Consider the following 14967-nt stretch of genomic DNA (forward strand, 5'->3'; position numbering starts at 1 on the left):
TAGTAGTAACTAAACCGACCACAGTATCATTAAAAGTAGGTCAGACACAAAAGTCGGAGTTGCTCTGTAGCTCATGTTATTCTGCTTTCAAATGCAATTGTATGGCTGGGAGTAGGGGCGTACTCCTGTAATGCAGGCGTCCGGGAGGCCGTTGCTGTGGGAGACATCTGGGAACAACTACAGACACGGCCGTTTCATTAGCTCAGGAACGACCGCGATGCTCTTATCGAGCTCTGCAGATTGACCGGACTGCAGTGCGGAATTTTCGGCTAGTGGTGGCTCGGGGTTAAGAGAAGTCGGGAGCTGTGAGCAAAACTACATCGGGAAACCGAAACAGACGACTCATAACGAAAAGATTGCGGAATGTACTGCAAAAGCAAACGTTGGAGAAGACGAACTCTGAAGCCGTCGGTGCTTTAACAATCATTCCGTGCAGCAACGATAATCTGGGAAGAGCGAAGGGTGGGTTCCGCTCGACCACACAACAAATTTTATATAATGTTCTACTTGTTCTAAATTTGCGTTTCCAGATCATCAGTAAAATACTGTGTGATTTACACCTGGCTTGCTTCTTCCAAAAGCGATATTAAGAAATACATCGACTGCAACGTCATTAGGGGTCGCGGGTCCGGACGCCGGCGCGCCAGCGGCGGCCTGTCGGGGCTGCTGGTGCCTCCATGTAGAGCTACCGCTGGGCCCGGGCTCCTTGCCGCTAACGAAGTGATTGCTTTTGGTGACATCATATGCAATAGCGACTGCGCGAATTGACGGTAGCTCGTACGGAAAGCAAGAGTAGCTGATGCTACCGAGGACTCGGCCGCGAGCTTGTCCGACGACTTCTTGGGCTCTTATTCGTGGTGGCATTCAGACAGGCAAGGGTGCTGTCGATTGTTGCGTACGAATGCGAAATACCTGCATTGTGCGTTTCCGCAAAGTGATTTTTACGCCAAAGTTGTGATCGTCCTGCAAGTTGTGTCACATGTGGATCTCAGAGCTTAGCAGTTTCCGTGGTGTAGCGGTTATCACGTCTGCCTAACAGGCAGAAGGTCTCCGTTTCGATTCCGGGCGTAATCACTTTTTCGTCGCACTCAACAAGACACTTGCTACAATCTCTACTGTGAACATTTAAATCAATTTCAAACGTCCAACCACCAGGCTGCAGATGGCTCAAATGATACATGAAACTCTTTCAGAACCGGCTACTAGGTTTTTGTGCTTACCTGGAGGGCAGGAAATGCGCGGAACAGCCGCCGGCATGCCGGTAGTCGCCACACGTTTGCACAAAACGCAAGGGCTCGTCCGGGATTTGAACCCGGGACCTCCTGCACCCGAAGCAGGAATCATACCCCTAGACCAACGAGCCTTCTCGATGCACATGACTATCGCCTCCGTTCTTGCTATCACCGTGCAGAGCTGCTGCTCACCCAGCGTTCTCCCTGGCTGTTGCGGTTTGATTGTTTTTATCGTTGTCTTTTACTATAGCAACTTCTAGAATCGGACGGAGCTCGTAGCCGATGCCCTTGCTTACGCAGGAAAAATCTGTTGGAGCTACGGTTTTCCAGGTAGTACAACGGCAAAACCGTCGTTTCCGTGGTGTAGCGGTTATCACGTCTGCTTTACACGCAGAAGGTCCCCGGTTCGATCCCGGGCGGAAGCACGACTTTTTTTAAACCCGTTTTAGGATTCCATTTCCGAGATAACGTCACGTCTGCGTGTGCGGGATAATAAATGTCGTGTGCTACCTCATTTTACTGTCAAATGCTCTTGCTCCCATAGTGCACCGGTATTCAGTAACTCAGAACGCTCGTAGCTCCATTCTGGCCTGCAAAATTTAGTATCCATTTCTTCAAGACTACTTCAAGTTCGCTTCATACTGGCTTTCCTGATCTCTTTGCACTCGCCTTGTCACAACTCTGTTGAAGTGTGAACATAACTAATAGTGAGAAACTCGTAACTACGCTCAGTCTTGTATCCCACTCTTTGGTTGACGTTGTCGCTAATCAGATGAAGGTAGACTGCTCCACGATTGAGCTTCGTCTCCACTCACGGTGCACACGTTCTGCAAAGACAACCTTTGTTTTCCGTTGCATGCAAGATTACTGTCGGCTCTTCTACAGAAATCGACCTATGTAATTTACTGGTATCAGATTCTTGCCATATCAAACGGTCCCTTCATGACCGTAGGGCCACACACAGCGTGCTGCGGCACGCATCTGTTCTTCATTGCAGAGCTACAAACGTGGGTGAGCTCCACCTACTCTTCAGCACGGTCAAAACGATAGGGCTCGTCCGGGATTTGAACCCGGGACCTCCTGCACCCAAAGCAGGAATCATACCCCTAGACCAACGAGCCACCTGCCGGTGGCAGTGAAGGTAATCCCAAGCAGTCCAGCTCCGAGGAACACAAACTTTCATGTAAATCAGAAAGAAAAGCGCTTTCTGAAGGCAGCGCCCACCACTGATGGAAAGAATATTAAAGGCAATGAATGTAGAGTGAATAATTTCATCGCACTCTGCAGATGAACAGACGGTGGTGTTTCACTTTCGTCATGTGCTTTCTTAGCGTCAAGGGAAGGCAAATGCACTAAACAAAAAAACACCGGGAAGCCGAAACACCAACTCATAACGAAAAGATAGCGGAATATACTGCAAGCAAAACTTCCAAACACGACTCCTGAAGGCGTCGGTGCCTTAAGAATTATTCCGTGCAGCAATGATCATCTACGAAGAGCCAACTGTATGTGTCGCTCCACCACGCAACTTTTTTTGATATCGTTTTACCTAAATTTCCATTACCTGTTCGTTACAAGAATACCGTGTGGCTTTCAACTGGTCTGCTTCGTCCAGCAGCGATAGTAGTAACTAAACCGACCACAGTATCATTAAAAGTAGGTCAGACACAAAAGTCGGAGTTGCTCTGTAGCTCATGTTATTCTGCTTTCAAATGCAATTGTATGGCTGGGAGTAGGGGCGTACTCCTGTAATGCAGGCGTCCGGGAGGCCGTTGCTGTGGGAGACATCTGGGAACAACTACAGACACGGCCGTTTCATTAGCTCAGGAACGACCGCGATGCTCTTATCGAGCTCTGCAGATTGACCGGACTGCAGTGCGGAATTTTCGGCTAGTGGTGGCTCGGGGTTAAGAGAAGTCGGGAGCTGTGAGCAAAACTACATCGGGAAACCGAAACAGACGACTCATAACGAAAAGATTGCGGAATGTACTGCAAAAGCAAACGTTGGAGAAGACGAACTCTGAAGCCGTCGGTGCTTTAACAATCATTCCGTGCAGCAACGATAATCTGGGAAGAGCGAAGGGTGGGTTCCGCTCGACCACACAACAAATTTTATATAATGTTCTACTTGTTCTAAATTTGCGTTTCCAGATCATCAGTAAAATACTGTGTGATTTACACCTGGCTTGCTTCTTCCAAAAGCGATATTAAGAAATACATCGACTGCAACGTCATTAGGGGTCGCGGGTCCGGACGCCGGCGCGCCAGCGGCGGCCTGTCGGGGCTGCTGGTGCCTCCATGTAGAGCTACCGCTGGGCCCGGGCTCCTTGCCGCTAACGAAGTGATTGCTTTTGGTGACATCATATGCAATAGCGACTGCGCGAATTGACGGTAGCTCGTACGGAAAGCAAGAGTAGCTGATGCTACCGAGGACTCGGCCGCGAGCTTGTCCGACGACTTCTTGGGCTCTTATTCGTGGTGGCATTCAGACAGGCAAGGGTGCTGTCGATTGTTGCGTACGAATGCGAAATACCTGCATTGTGCGTTTCCGCAAAGTGATTTTTACGCCAAAGTTGTGATCGTCCTGCAAGTTGTGTCACATGTGGATCTCAGAGCTTAGCAGTTTCCGTGGTGTAGCGGTTATCACGTCTGCCTAACAGGCAGAAGGTCTCCGTTTCGATTCCGGGCGTAATCACTTTTTCGTCGCACTCAACAAGACACTTGCTACAATCTCTACTGTGAACATTTAAATCAATTTCAAACGTCCAACCACCAGGCTGCAGATGGCTCAAATGATACATGAAACTCTTTCAGAACCGGCTACTAGGTTTTTGTGCTTACCTGGAGGGCAGGAAATGCGCGGAACAGCCGCCGGCATGCCGGTAGTCGCCACACGTTTGCACAAAACGCAAGGGCTCGTCCGGGATTTGAACCCGGGACCTCCTGCACCCGAAGCAGGAATCATACCCCTAGACCAACGAGCCTTCTCGATGCACATGACTATCGCCTCCGTTCTTGCTATCACCGTGCAGAGCTGCTGCTCACCCAGCGTTCTCCCTGGCTGTTGCGGTTTGATTGTTTTTATCGTTGTCTTTTACTATAGCAACTTCTAGAATCGGACGGAGCTCGTAGCCGATGCCCTTGCTTACGCAGGAAAAATCTGTTGGAGCTACGGTTTTCCAGGTAGTACAACGGCAAAACCGTCGTTTCCGTGGTGTAGCGGTTATCACGTCTGCTTTACACGCAGAAGGTCCCCGGTTCGATCCCGGGCGGAAGCACGACTTTTTTTAAACCCGTTTTAGGATTCCATTTCCGAGATAACGTCACGTCTGCGTGTGCGGGATAATAAATGTCGTGTGCTACCTCATTTTACTGTCAAATGCTCTTGCTCCCATAGTGCACCGGTATTCAGTAACTCAGAACGCTCGTAGCTCCATTCTGGCCTGCAAAATTTAGTATCCATTTCTTCAAGACTACTTCAAGTTCGCTTCATACTGGCTTTCCTGATCTCTTTGCACTCGCCTTGTCACAACTCTGTTGAAGTGTGAACATAACTAATAGTGAGAAACTCGTAACTACGCTCAGTCTTGTATCCCACTCTTTGGTTGACGTTGTCGCTAATCAGATGAAGGTAGACTGCTCCACGATTGAGCTTCGTCTCCACTCACGGTGCACACGTTCTGCAAAGACAACCTTTGTTTTCCGTTGCATGCAAGATTACTGTCGGCTCTTCTACAGAAATCGACCTATGTAATTTACTGGTATCAGATTCTTGCCATATCAAACGGTCCCTTCATGACCGTAGGGCCACACACAGCGTGCTGCGGCACGCATCTGTTCTTCATTGCAGAGCTACAAACGTGGGTGAGCTCCACCTACTCTTCAGCACGGTCAAAACGATAGGGCTCGTCCGGGATTTGAACCCGGGACCTCCTGCACCCAAAGCAGGAATCATACCCCTAGACCAACGAGCCACCTGCCGGTGGCAGTGAAGGTAATCCCAAGCAGTCCAGCTCCGAGGAACACAAACTTTCATGTAAATCAGAAAGAAAAGCGCTTTCTGAAGGCAGCGCCCACCACTGATGGAAAGAATATTAAAGGCAATGAATGTAGAGTGAATAATTTCATCGCACTCTGCAGATGAACAGACGGTGGTGTTTCACTTTCGTCATGTGCTTTCTTAGCGTCAAGGGAAGGCAAATGCACTAAACAAAAAAACACCGGGAAGCCGAAACACCAACTCATAACGAAAAGATAGCGGAATATACTGCAAGCAAAACTTCCAAACACGACTCCTGAAGGCGTCGGTGCCTTAAGAATTATTCCGTGCAGCAATGATCATCTACGAAGAGCCAACTGTATGTGTCGCTCCACCACGCAACTTTTTTTGATATCGTTTTACCTAAATTTCCATTACCTGTTCGTTACAAGAATACCGTGTGGCTTTCAACTGGTCTGCTTCGTCCAGCAGCGATAGTAGTAACTAAACCGACCACAGTATCATTAAAAGTAGGTCAGACACAAAAGTCGGAGTTGCTCTGTAGCTCATGTTATTCTGCTTTCAAATGCAATTGTATGGCTGGGAGTAGGGGCGTACTCCTGTAATGCAGGCGTCCGGGAGGCCGTTGCTGTGGGAGACATCTGGGAACAACTACAGACACGGCCGTTTCATTAGCTCAGGAACGACCGCGATGCTCTTATCGAGCTCTGCAGATTGACCGGACTGCAGTGCGGAATTTTCTGCTAGTGGTGGCTCGGGGTTAAGAGAAGTCGGGAGCTGTGAGCAAAACTACATCGGGAAACCGAAACAGACGACTCATAACGAAAAGATTGCGGAATGTACTGCAAAAGCAAACGTTGGAGAAGACGAACTCTGAAGCCGTCGGTGCTTTAACAATCATTCCGTGCAGCAACGATAATCTGGGAAGAGCGAAGGGTGGGTTCCGCTCGACCACACAACAAATTTTATATAATGTTCTACTTGTTCTAAATTTGCGTTTCCAGATCATCAGCAAAATACTGTGTGATTTACACCTGGCTTGCTTCTTCCAAAAGCGATATTAAGAAATACATCGACTGCAACGTCATTAGGGGTCGCGGGTCCGGACGCCGGCGCGCCAGCGGCGGCCTGTCGGGGCTGCTGGTGCCTCCATGTAGAGCTACCGCTGGGCCCGGGCTCCTTGCCGCTAACGAAGTGATTGCTTTTGGTGACATCATATGCAATAGCGACTGCGCGAATTGACGGTAGCTCGTACGGAAAGCAAGAGTAGCTGATGCTACCGAGGACTCGGCCGCGAGCTTGTCCGACGACTTCTTGGGCTCTTATTCGTGGTGGCATTCAGACAGGCAAGGGTGCTGTCGATTGTTGCGTACGAATGCGAAATACCTGCATTGTGCGTTTCCGCAAAGTGATTTTTACGCCAAAGTTGTGATCGTCCTGCAAGTTGTGTCACATGTGGATCTCAGAGCTTAGCAGTTTCCGTGGTGTAGCGGTTATCACGTCTGCCTAACAGGCAGAAGGTCTCCGTTTCGATTCCGGGCGTAATCACTTTTTCGTCGCACTCAACAAGACACTTGCTACAATCTCTACTGTGAACATTTAAATCAATTTCAAACGTCCAACCACCAGGCTGCAGATGGCTCAAATGATACATGAAACTCTTTCAGAACCGGCTACTAGGTTTTTGTGCTTACCTGGAGGGCAGGAAATGCGCGGAACAGCCGCCGGCATGCCGGTAGTCGCCACACGTTTGCACAAAACGCAAGGGCTCGTCCGGGATTTGAACCCGGGACCTCCTGCACCCGAAGCAGGAATCATACCCCTAGACCAACGAGCCTTCTCGATGCACATGACTATCGCCTCCGTTCTTGCTATCACCGTGCAGAGCTGCTGCTCACCCAGCGTTCTCCCTGGCTGTTGCGGTTTGATTGTTTTTATCGTTGTCTTTTACTATAGCAACTTCTAGAATCGGACGGAGCTCGTAGCCGATGCCCTTGCTTACGCAGGAAAAAATCTGTTGGAGCTACGGTTTTCCAGGTAGTACAACGGCAAAACCGTCGTTTCCGTGGTGTAGCGGTTATCACGTCTGCTTTACACGCAGAAGGTCCCCGGTTCGATCCCGGGCGGAAGCACGACTTTTTTTAAACCCGTTTTAGGATTCCATTTCCGAGATAACGTCACGTCTGCGTGTGCGGGATAATAAATGTCGTGTGCTACCTCATTTTACTGTCAAATGCTCTTGCTCCCATAGTGCACCGGTATTCAGTAACTCAGAACGCTCGTAGCTCCATTCTGGCCTGCAAAATTTAGTATCCATTTCTTCAAGACTACTTCAAGTTCGCTTCATACTGGCTTTCCTGATCTCTTTGCACTCGCCTTGTCACAACTCTGTTGAAGTGTGAACATAACTAATAGTGAGAAACTCGTAACTACGCTCAGTCTTGTAGCCCACTCTTTGGTTGACGTTGTCGCTAATCAGATGAAGGTAGACTGCTCCACGATTGAGCTTCGTCTCCACTCACGGTGCACACGTTCTGCAAAGACAACCTTTGTTTTCCGTTGCATGCAAGATTACTGTCGGCTCTTCTACAGAAATCGACCTATGTAATTTACTGGTATCAGATTCTTGCCATATCAAACGGTCCCTTCATGACCGTAGGGCCACACACAGCGTGCTGCGGCACGCATCTGTTCTTCATTGCAGAGCTACAAACGTGGGTGAGCTCCACCTACTCTTCAGCACGGTCAAAACGATAGGGCTCGTCCGGGATTTGAACCCGGGACCTCCTGCACCCAAAGCAGGAATCATACCCCTAGACCAACGAGCCACCTGCCGGTGGCAGTGAAGGTAATCTCAAGCAGTCCAGCTCCGAGGAACACAAACTTTCATGTAAATCAGAAAGAAAAGCGCTTTCTGAAGGCAGCGCCCACCACTGATGGAAAGAATATTAAAGGCAATGAATGTAGAGTGAATAATTTCATCGCACTCTGCAGATGAACAGACGGTGGTGTTTCACTTTCGTCATGTGCTTTCTTAGCGTCAAGGGAAGGCAAATGCACTAAACAAAAAAACACCGGGAAGCCGAAACACCAACTCATAACGAAAAGATAGCGGAATATACTGCAAGCAAAACTTCCAAACACGACTCCTGAAGGCGTCGGTGCCTTAAGAATTATTCCGTGCAGCAATGATCATCTACGAAGAGCCAACTGTATGTGTCGCTCCACCACGCAACTTTTTTTGATATCGTTTTACCTAAATTTCCATTACCTGTTCGTTACAAGAATACCGTGTGGCTTTCAACTGGTCTGCTTCGTCCAGCAGCGATAGTAGTAACTAAACCGACCACAGTATCATTAAAAGTAGGTCAGACACAAAAGTCGGAGTTGCTCTGTAGCTCATGTTATTCTGCTTTCAAATGCAATTGTATGGCTGGGAGTAGGGGCGTACTCCTGTAATGCAGGCGTCCGGGAGGCCGTTGCTGTGGGAGACATCTGGGAACAACTACAGACACGGCCGTTTCATTAGCTCAGGAACGACCGCGATGCTCTTATCGAGCTCTGCAGATTGACCGGACTGCAGTGCGGAATTTTCTGCTAGTGGTGGCTCGGGGTTAAGAGAAGTCGGGAGGTGTGAGCAAAACTACATCGGGAAACCGAAACAGACGACTCATAACGAAAAGATTGCGGAATGTACTGCAAAAGCAAACGTTGGAGAAGACGAACTCTGAAGCCGTCGGTGCTTTAACAATCATTCCGTGCAGCAACGATAATCTGGGAAGAGCGAAGGGTGGGTTCCGCTCGACCACACAACAAATTTTATATAATGTTCTACTTGTTCTAAATTTGCGTTTCCAGATCATCAGTAAAATACTGTGTGATTTACACCTGGCTTGCTTCTTCCAAAAGCGATATTAAGAAATACATCGACTGCAACGTCATTAGGGGTCGCGGGTCCGGACGCCGGCGCGCCAGCGGCGGCCTGTCGGGGCTGCTGGTGCCTCCATGTAGAGCTACCGCTGGGCCCGGGCTCCTTGCCGCTAACGAAGTGATTGCTTTTGGTGACATCATATGCAATAGCGACTGCGCGAATTGACGGTAGCTCGTACGGAAAGCAAGAGTAGCTGATGCTACCGAGGACTCGGCCGCGAGCTTGTCCGACGACTTCTTGGGCTCTTATTCGTGGTGGCATTCAGACAGGCAAGGGTGCTGTCGATTGTTGCGTACGAATGCGAAATACCTGCATTGTGCGTTTCCGCAAAGTGATTTTTACGCCAAAGTTGTGATCGTCCTGCAAGTTGTGTCACATGTGGATCTCAGAGCTTAGCAGTTTCCGTGGTGTAGCGGTTATCACGTCTGCCTAACAGGCAGAAGGTCTCCGTTTCGATTCCGGGCGTAATCACTTTTTCGTCGCACTCAACAAGACACTTGCTACAATCTCTACTGTGAACATTTAAATCAATTTCAAACGTCCAACCACCAGGCTGCAGATGGCTCAAATGATACATGAAACTCTTTCAGAACCGGCTACTAGGTTTTTGTGCTTACCTGGAGGGCAGGAAATGCGCGGAACAGCCGCCGGCATGCCGGTAGTCGCCACACGTTTGCACAAAACGCAAGGGCTCGTCCGGGATTTGAACCCGGGACCTCCTGCACCCGAAGCAGGAATCATACCCCTAGACCAACGAGCCTTCTCGATGCACATGACTATCGCCTCCGTTCTTGCTATCACCGTGCAGAGCTGCTGCTCACCCAGCGTTCTCCCTGGCTGTTGCGGTTTGATTGTTTTTATCGTTGTCTTTTACTATAGCAACTTCTAGAATCGGACGGAGCTCGTAGCCGATGCCCTTGCTTACGCAGGAAAAAATCTGTTGGAGCTACGGTTTTCCAGGTAGTACAACGGCAAAACCGTCGTTTCCGTGGTGTAGCGGTTATCACGTCTGCTTTACACGCAGAAGGTCCCCGGTTCGATCCCGGGCGGAAGCACGACTTTTTTTAAACCCGTTTTAGGATTCCATTTCCGAGATAACGTCACGTCTGCGTGTGCGGGATAATAAATGTCGTGTGCTACCTCATTTTACTGTCAAATGCTCTTGCTCCCATAGTGCACCGGTATTCAGTAACTCAGAACGCTCGTAGCTCCATTCTGGCCTGCAAAATTTAGTATCCATTTCTTCAAGACTACTTCAAGTTCGCTTCATACTGGCTTTCCTGATCTCTTTGCACTCGCCTTGTCACAACTCTGTTGAAGTGTGAACATAACTAATAGTGAGAAACTCGTAACTACGCTCAGTCTTGTATCCCACTCTTTGGTTGACGTTGTCGCTAATCAGATGAAGGTAGACTGCTCCACGATTGAGCTTCGTCTCCACTCACGGTGCACACGTTCTGCAAAGACAACCTTTGTTTTCCGTTGCATGCAAGATTACTGTCGGCTCTTCTACAGAAATCGACCTATGTAATTTACTGGTATCAGATTCTTGCCATATCAAACGGTCCCTTCATGACCGTAGGGCCACACACAGCGTGCTGCGGCACGCATCTGTTCTTCATTGCAGAGCTACAAACGTGGGTGTGCTCCACCTACTCTTCAGCACGGTCAAAACGATAGGGCTCGTCCGGGGTTTGAACCCGGGACCTCCTGCACCCAAAGCAGGAATCATACCCCTAGACCAACGAGCCACCTGCCGGTGGCAGTGAAGGTAATCCCAAGCAGTCCAGCTCCGAGGAACACAAACTTTCATGTAAATCAGAAAGAAAAGCGCTTTCTGAAGGCAGCGCCCACCACTGATGGAAAGAATATTAAAGGCAATGAATGTAGAGTGAATAATTTCATCGCACTCTGCAGATGAACAGACGGTGGTGTTTCACTTTCGTCATGTGCTTTCTTAGCGTCAAGGGAAGGCAAATGCACTAAACAAAAAAACACCGGGAAGCCGAAACACCAACTCATAACGAAAAGATAGCGGAATATACTGCAAGCAAAACTTCCAAACACGACTCCTGAAGGCGTCGGTGCCTTAAGAATTATTCCGTGCAGCAATGATCATCTACGAAGAGCCAACTGTATGTGTCGCTCCACCACGCAACTTTTTTTGATATCGTTTTACCTAAATTTCCATTACCTGTTCGTTACAAGAATACCGTGTGGCTTTCAACTGGTCTGCTTCGTCCAGCAGCGATAGTAGTAACTAAACCGACCACAGTATCATTAAAAGTAGGTCAGACACAAAAGTCGGAGTTGCTCTGTAGCTCATGTTATTCTGCTTTCAAATGCAATTGTATGGCTGGGAGTAGAGGCGTACTCCTGTAATGCAGGCGTCCGGGAGGCCGTTGCTGTGGGAGACATCTGGGAACAACTACAGACACGGCCGTTTCATTAGCTCAGGAACGACCGCGATGCTCTTATCGAGCTCTGCAGATTGACCGGACTGCAGTGCGGAATTTTCGGCTAGTGGTGGCTCGGGGTTAAGAGAAGTCGGGAGCTGTGAGCAAAACTACATCGGGAAACCGAAACAGACGACTCATAACGAAAAGATTGCGGAATGTACTGCAAAAGCAAACGTTGGAGAAGACGAACTCTGAAGCCGTCGGTGCTTTAACAATCATTCCGTGCAGCAACGATAATCTGGGAAGAGCGAAGGGTGGGTTCCGCTCGACCACACAACAAATTTTATATAATGTTCTACTTGTTCTAAATTTGCGTTTCCAGAACATCAGTAAAATACTGTGTGATTTACACCTGGCTTGCTTCATCCAAAAGCGATATTAAGAAATACATCGACTGCAACGTCATTAGGGGTCGCGGGTCCGGACGCCGGCGCGCCAGAGGCGGCCTGTCGGGGCTGCTGGTGCCTCCATGTAGAGCTACCGCAGGGCCCGGGCTCCTTGCCGCTAACGAAGTGATTGCTTTTGGTGACATCATATGCAATAGCGACTGCGCGAATTGACGGTAGCTCGTACGGAAAGCAAGAGTAGCTGATGCTACCGAGGACTCGGCCGCGAGCTTGTCCGACGACTTCTTGGGCTCTTATTCGTGGTGGCATTCAGACAGGCAAGGGTGCTGTCGATTGTTGCGTACGAATGCGAAATACCTGCATTGTGCGTTTCCGCAAAGTGATTTTTACGCCAAAGTTGTGATCGTCCTGCAAGTTGTGTCACATGTGGATCTCAGAGCTTAGCAGTTTCCGTGGTGTAGCGGTTATCACGTCTGCCTAACAGGCAGAAGGTCTCCGTTTCGATTCCGGGCGTAATCACTTTTTCGTCGCACTCAACAAGACACTTGCTACAATCTCTACTGTGAACATTTAAATCAATTTCAAACGTCCAACCACCAGGCTGCAGATGGCTCAAATGATACATGAAACTCTTTCAGAACCGGCTACTAGGTTTTTGTGCTTACCTGGAGGGCAGGAAATGCGCGGAACAGCCGCCGGCATGCCGGTAGTCGCCACACGTTTGCACAAAACGCAAGGGCTCGTCCGGGATTTGAACCCGGGACCTCCTGCACCCGAAGCAGGAATCATACCCCTAGACCAACGAGCCTTCTCGATGCACATGACTATCGCCTCCGTTCTTGCTATCACCGTGCAGAGCTGCTGCTCACCCAGCGTTCTCCCTGGCTGTTGCGGTTTGATTGTTTTTATCGTTGTCTTTTACTATAGCAACTTCTAGAATCGGACGGAGCTCGTAGCCGATGCCCTTGCTTACGCAGGAAAAATCTGTTGGAGCTACGGTTTTCCAGGTAGTACAACGGCAAAACCGTCGTTTCCGTGGTGTAGCGGTTATCACGTCTGCTTTACACGCAGAAGGTCCCCGGTTCGATCCCGGGCGGAAGCACGACTTTTTTTAAACCCGTTTTAGGATTCCATTTCCGAGATAACGTCACGTCTGCGTGTGCGGGATAATAAATGTCGTGTGCTACCTCATTTTACTGTCAAATGCTCTTGCTCCCATAGTGCACCGGTATTCAGTAACTCAGAACGCTCGTAGCTCCATTCTGGCCTGCAAAATTTAGTATCCATTTCTTCAAGACTACTTCAAGTTCGCTTCATACTGGCTTTCCTGATCTCTTTGCACTCGCCTTGTCACAACTCTGTTGAAGTGTGAACATAACTAATAGTGAGAAACTCGTAACTACGCTCAGTCTTGTATCCCACTCTTTGGTTGACGTTGTCGCTAATCAGATGAAGGTAGACTGCTCCACGATTGAGCTTCGTCTCCACTCACGGTGCACACGTTCTGCAAAGACAACCTTTGTTTTCCGTTGCATGCAAGATTACTGTCGGCTCTTCTACAGAAATCGACCTATGTAATTTACTGGTATCAGATTCTTGCCATATCAAACGGTCCCTTCATGACCGTAGGGCCACACACAGCGTGCTGCGGCACGCATCTGTTCTTCATTGCAGAGCTACAAACGTGGGTGTGCTCCACCTACTCTTCAGCACGGTCAAAACGATAGGGCTCGTCCGGGATTTGAACCCGGGACCTCCTGCACCCAAAGCAGGAATCATACCCCTAGACCAACGAGCCACCTGCCGGTGGCAGTGAAGGTAATCCCAAGCAGTCCAGCTCCGAGGAACACAAACTTTCATGTAAATCAGAAAGAAAAGCGCTTTCTGAAGGCAGCGCCCACCACTGATGGAAAGAATATTAAAGGCAATGAATGTAGAGTGAATAATTTCATCGCACTCTGCAGATGAACAGACGGTGGTGTTTCACTTTCGTCATGTGCTTTCTTAGCGTCAAGGGAAGGCAAATGCACTAAACAAAAAAACACCGGGAAGCCGAAACACCAACTCATAACGAAAAGATAGCGGAATATACTGCAAGCAAAACTTCCAAACACGACTCCTGAAGGCGTCGGTGCCTTAAGAATTATTCCGTGCAGCAATGATCATCTACGAAGAGCCAACTGTATGTGTCGCTCCACCACGCAACTTTTTTTGATATCGTTTTACCTAAATTTCCATTACCTGTTCGTTACAAGAATACCGTGTGGCTTTCAACTGGTCTGCTTCGTCCAGCAGCGATAGTAGTAACTAAACCGACCACAGTATCATTAAAAGTAGGTCAGACACAAAAGTCGGAGTTGCTCTGTAGCTCATGTTATTCTGCTTTCAAATGCAATTGTATGGCTGGGAGTAGGGGCGTACTCCTGTAATGCAGGCGTCCGGGAGGCCGTTGCTGTGGGAGACATCTGGGAACAACTACAGACACGGCCGTTTCATTAGCTCAGGAACGACCGCGATGCTCTTATCGAGCTCTGCAGATTGACCGGACTGCAGTGCGGAATTTTCGGCTAGTGGTGGCTCGGGGTTAAGAGAAGTCGGGAGCTGTGAGCAAAACTACATCGGGAAACCGAAACAGACGACTCATAACGAAAAGATTGCGGAATGTACTGCAAAAGCAAACGTTGGAGAAGACGAACTCTGAAGCCGTCGGTGCTTTAACAATCATTCCGTGCAGCAACGATAATCTGGGAAGAGCGAAGGGTGGGTTCCGCTCGACCACACAACAAATTTTATATAATGTTCTACTTGTTCTAAATTTGCGTTTCCAGATCATCAGTAAAATACTGTGTGATTTACACCTGGCTTGCTTCTTCCAAAAGCGATATTAAGAAATACATCGACTGCAACGTCATTAGGGGTCGCGGGTCCGGACGCCGGCGCGCCAGAGGCGGCCTGTCGGGGCTGCTGGTGCCTCCATGTAGAGCTACCGCTGGGCCCG

The 14967-nt window shown here is 49.0% G+C and overlaps 15 non-coding genes across 15 annotated transcripts; 5 read left to right on the forward strand and 10 right to left on the reverse strand.

The window, feature by feature from the left end:
- Positions 1 to 1291: 1291 nt before the first annotated feature.
- On the reverse strand, positions 1292 to 1363 carry Trnap-cgg (transfer RNA proline (anticodon CGG)). Its single transcript has one exon. It is a non-coding gene; the product is annotated as a tRNA-Pro (tRNA).
- Positions 1364 to 1584: 221 nt separating this feature from the next.
- Positions 1585 to 1657, forward strand: Trnav-uac (transfer RNA valine (anticodon UAC)). The gene has a single exon. It is a non-coding gene; the product is annotated as a tRNA-Val (tRNA).
- Positions 1658 to 2281: 624 nt separating this feature from the next.
- On the reverse strand, positions 2282 to 2353 carry Trnap-ugg (transfer RNA proline (anticodon UGG)). The gene has a single exon. It is a non-coding gene; the product is annotated as a tRNA-Pro (tRNA).
- A 1791-nt stretch (positions 2354 to 4144) lies between these two features.
- On the reverse strand, positions 4145 to 4216 carry Trnap-cgg (transfer RNA proline (anticodon CGG)). The gene has a single exon. It is a non-coding gene; the product is annotated as a tRNA-Pro (tRNA).
- A 221-nt stretch (positions 4217 to 4437) lies between these two features.
- Trnav-uac (transfer RNA valine (anticodon UAC)) lies at positions 4438 to 4510 on the forward strand. The gene has a single exon. It is a non-coding gene; the product is annotated as a tRNA-Val (tRNA).
- A 624-nt stretch (positions 4511 to 5134) lies between these two features.
- Positions 5135 to 5206, reverse strand: Trnap-ugg (transfer RNA proline (anticodon UGG)). Its single transcript has one exon. It is a non-coding gene; the product is annotated as a tRNA-Pro (tRNA).
- A 1791-nt stretch (positions 5207 to 6997) lies between these two features.
- On the reverse strand, positions 6998 to 7069 carry Trnap-cgg (transfer RNA proline (anticodon CGG)). The gene has a single exon. It is a non-coding gene; the product is annotated as a tRNA-Pro (tRNA).
- A 222-nt stretch (positions 7070 to 7291) lies between these two features.
- Positions 7292 to 7364, forward strand: Trnav-uac (transfer RNA valine (anticodon UAC)). Its single transcript has one exon. It is a non-coding gene; the product is annotated as a tRNA-Val (tRNA).
- Positions 7365 to 7988: 624 nt separating this feature from the next.
- Trnap-ugg (transfer RNA proline (anticodon UGG)) lies at positions 7989 to 8060 on the reverse strand. Its single transcript has one exon. It is a non-coding gene; the product is annotated as a tRNA-Pro (tRNA).
- Positions 8061 to 9851: 1791 nt separating this feature from the next.
- Positions 9852 to 9923, reverse strand: Trnap-cgg (transfer RNA proline (anticodon CGG)). The gene has a single exon. It is a non-coding gene; the product is annotated as a tRNA-Pro (tRNA).
- A 222-nt stretch (positions 9924 to 10145) lies between these two features.
- Positions 10146 to 10218, forward strand: Trnav-uac (transfer RNA valine (anticodon UAC)). The gene has a single exon. It is a non-coding gene; the product is annotated as a tRNA-Val (tRNA).
- Positions 10219 to 10842: 624 nt separating this feature from the next.
- Positions 10843 to 10914, reverse strand: Trnap-ugg (transfer RNA proline (anticodon UGG)). The gene has a single exon. It is a non-coding gene; the product is annotated as a tRNA-Pro (tRNA).
- A 1791-nt stretch (positions 10915 to 12705) lies between these two features.
- Trnap-cgg (transfer RNA proline (anticodon CGG)) lies at positions 12706 to 12777 on the reverse strand. Its single transcript has one exon. It is a non-coding gene; the product is annotated as a tRNA-Pro (tRNA).
- Positions 12778 to 12998: 221 nt separating this feature from the next.
- Trnav-uac (transfer RNA valine (anticodon UAC)) lies at positions 12999 to 13071 on the forward strand. Its single transcript has one exon. It is a non-coding gene; the product is annotated as a tRNA-Val (tRNA).
- A 624-nt stretch (positions 13072 to 13695) lies between these two features.
- Positions 13696 to 13767, reverse strand: Trnap-ugg (transfer RNA proline (anticodon UGG)). Its single transcript has one exon. It is a non-coding gene; the product is annotated as a tRNA-Pro (tRNA).
- Positions 13768 to 14967: the final 1200 nt, after the last annotated feature.

Source organism: Schistocerca gregaria, chromosome 2 (genome assembly GCF_023897955.1).
Source record: "Schistocerca gregaria isolate iqSchGreg1 chromosome 2, iqSchGreg1.2, whole genome shotgun sequence".
NCBI classification, from domain to species: Eukaryota; Metazoa; Arthropoda; class Insecta; order Orthoptera; family Acrididae; genus Schistocerca; species Schistocerca gregaria.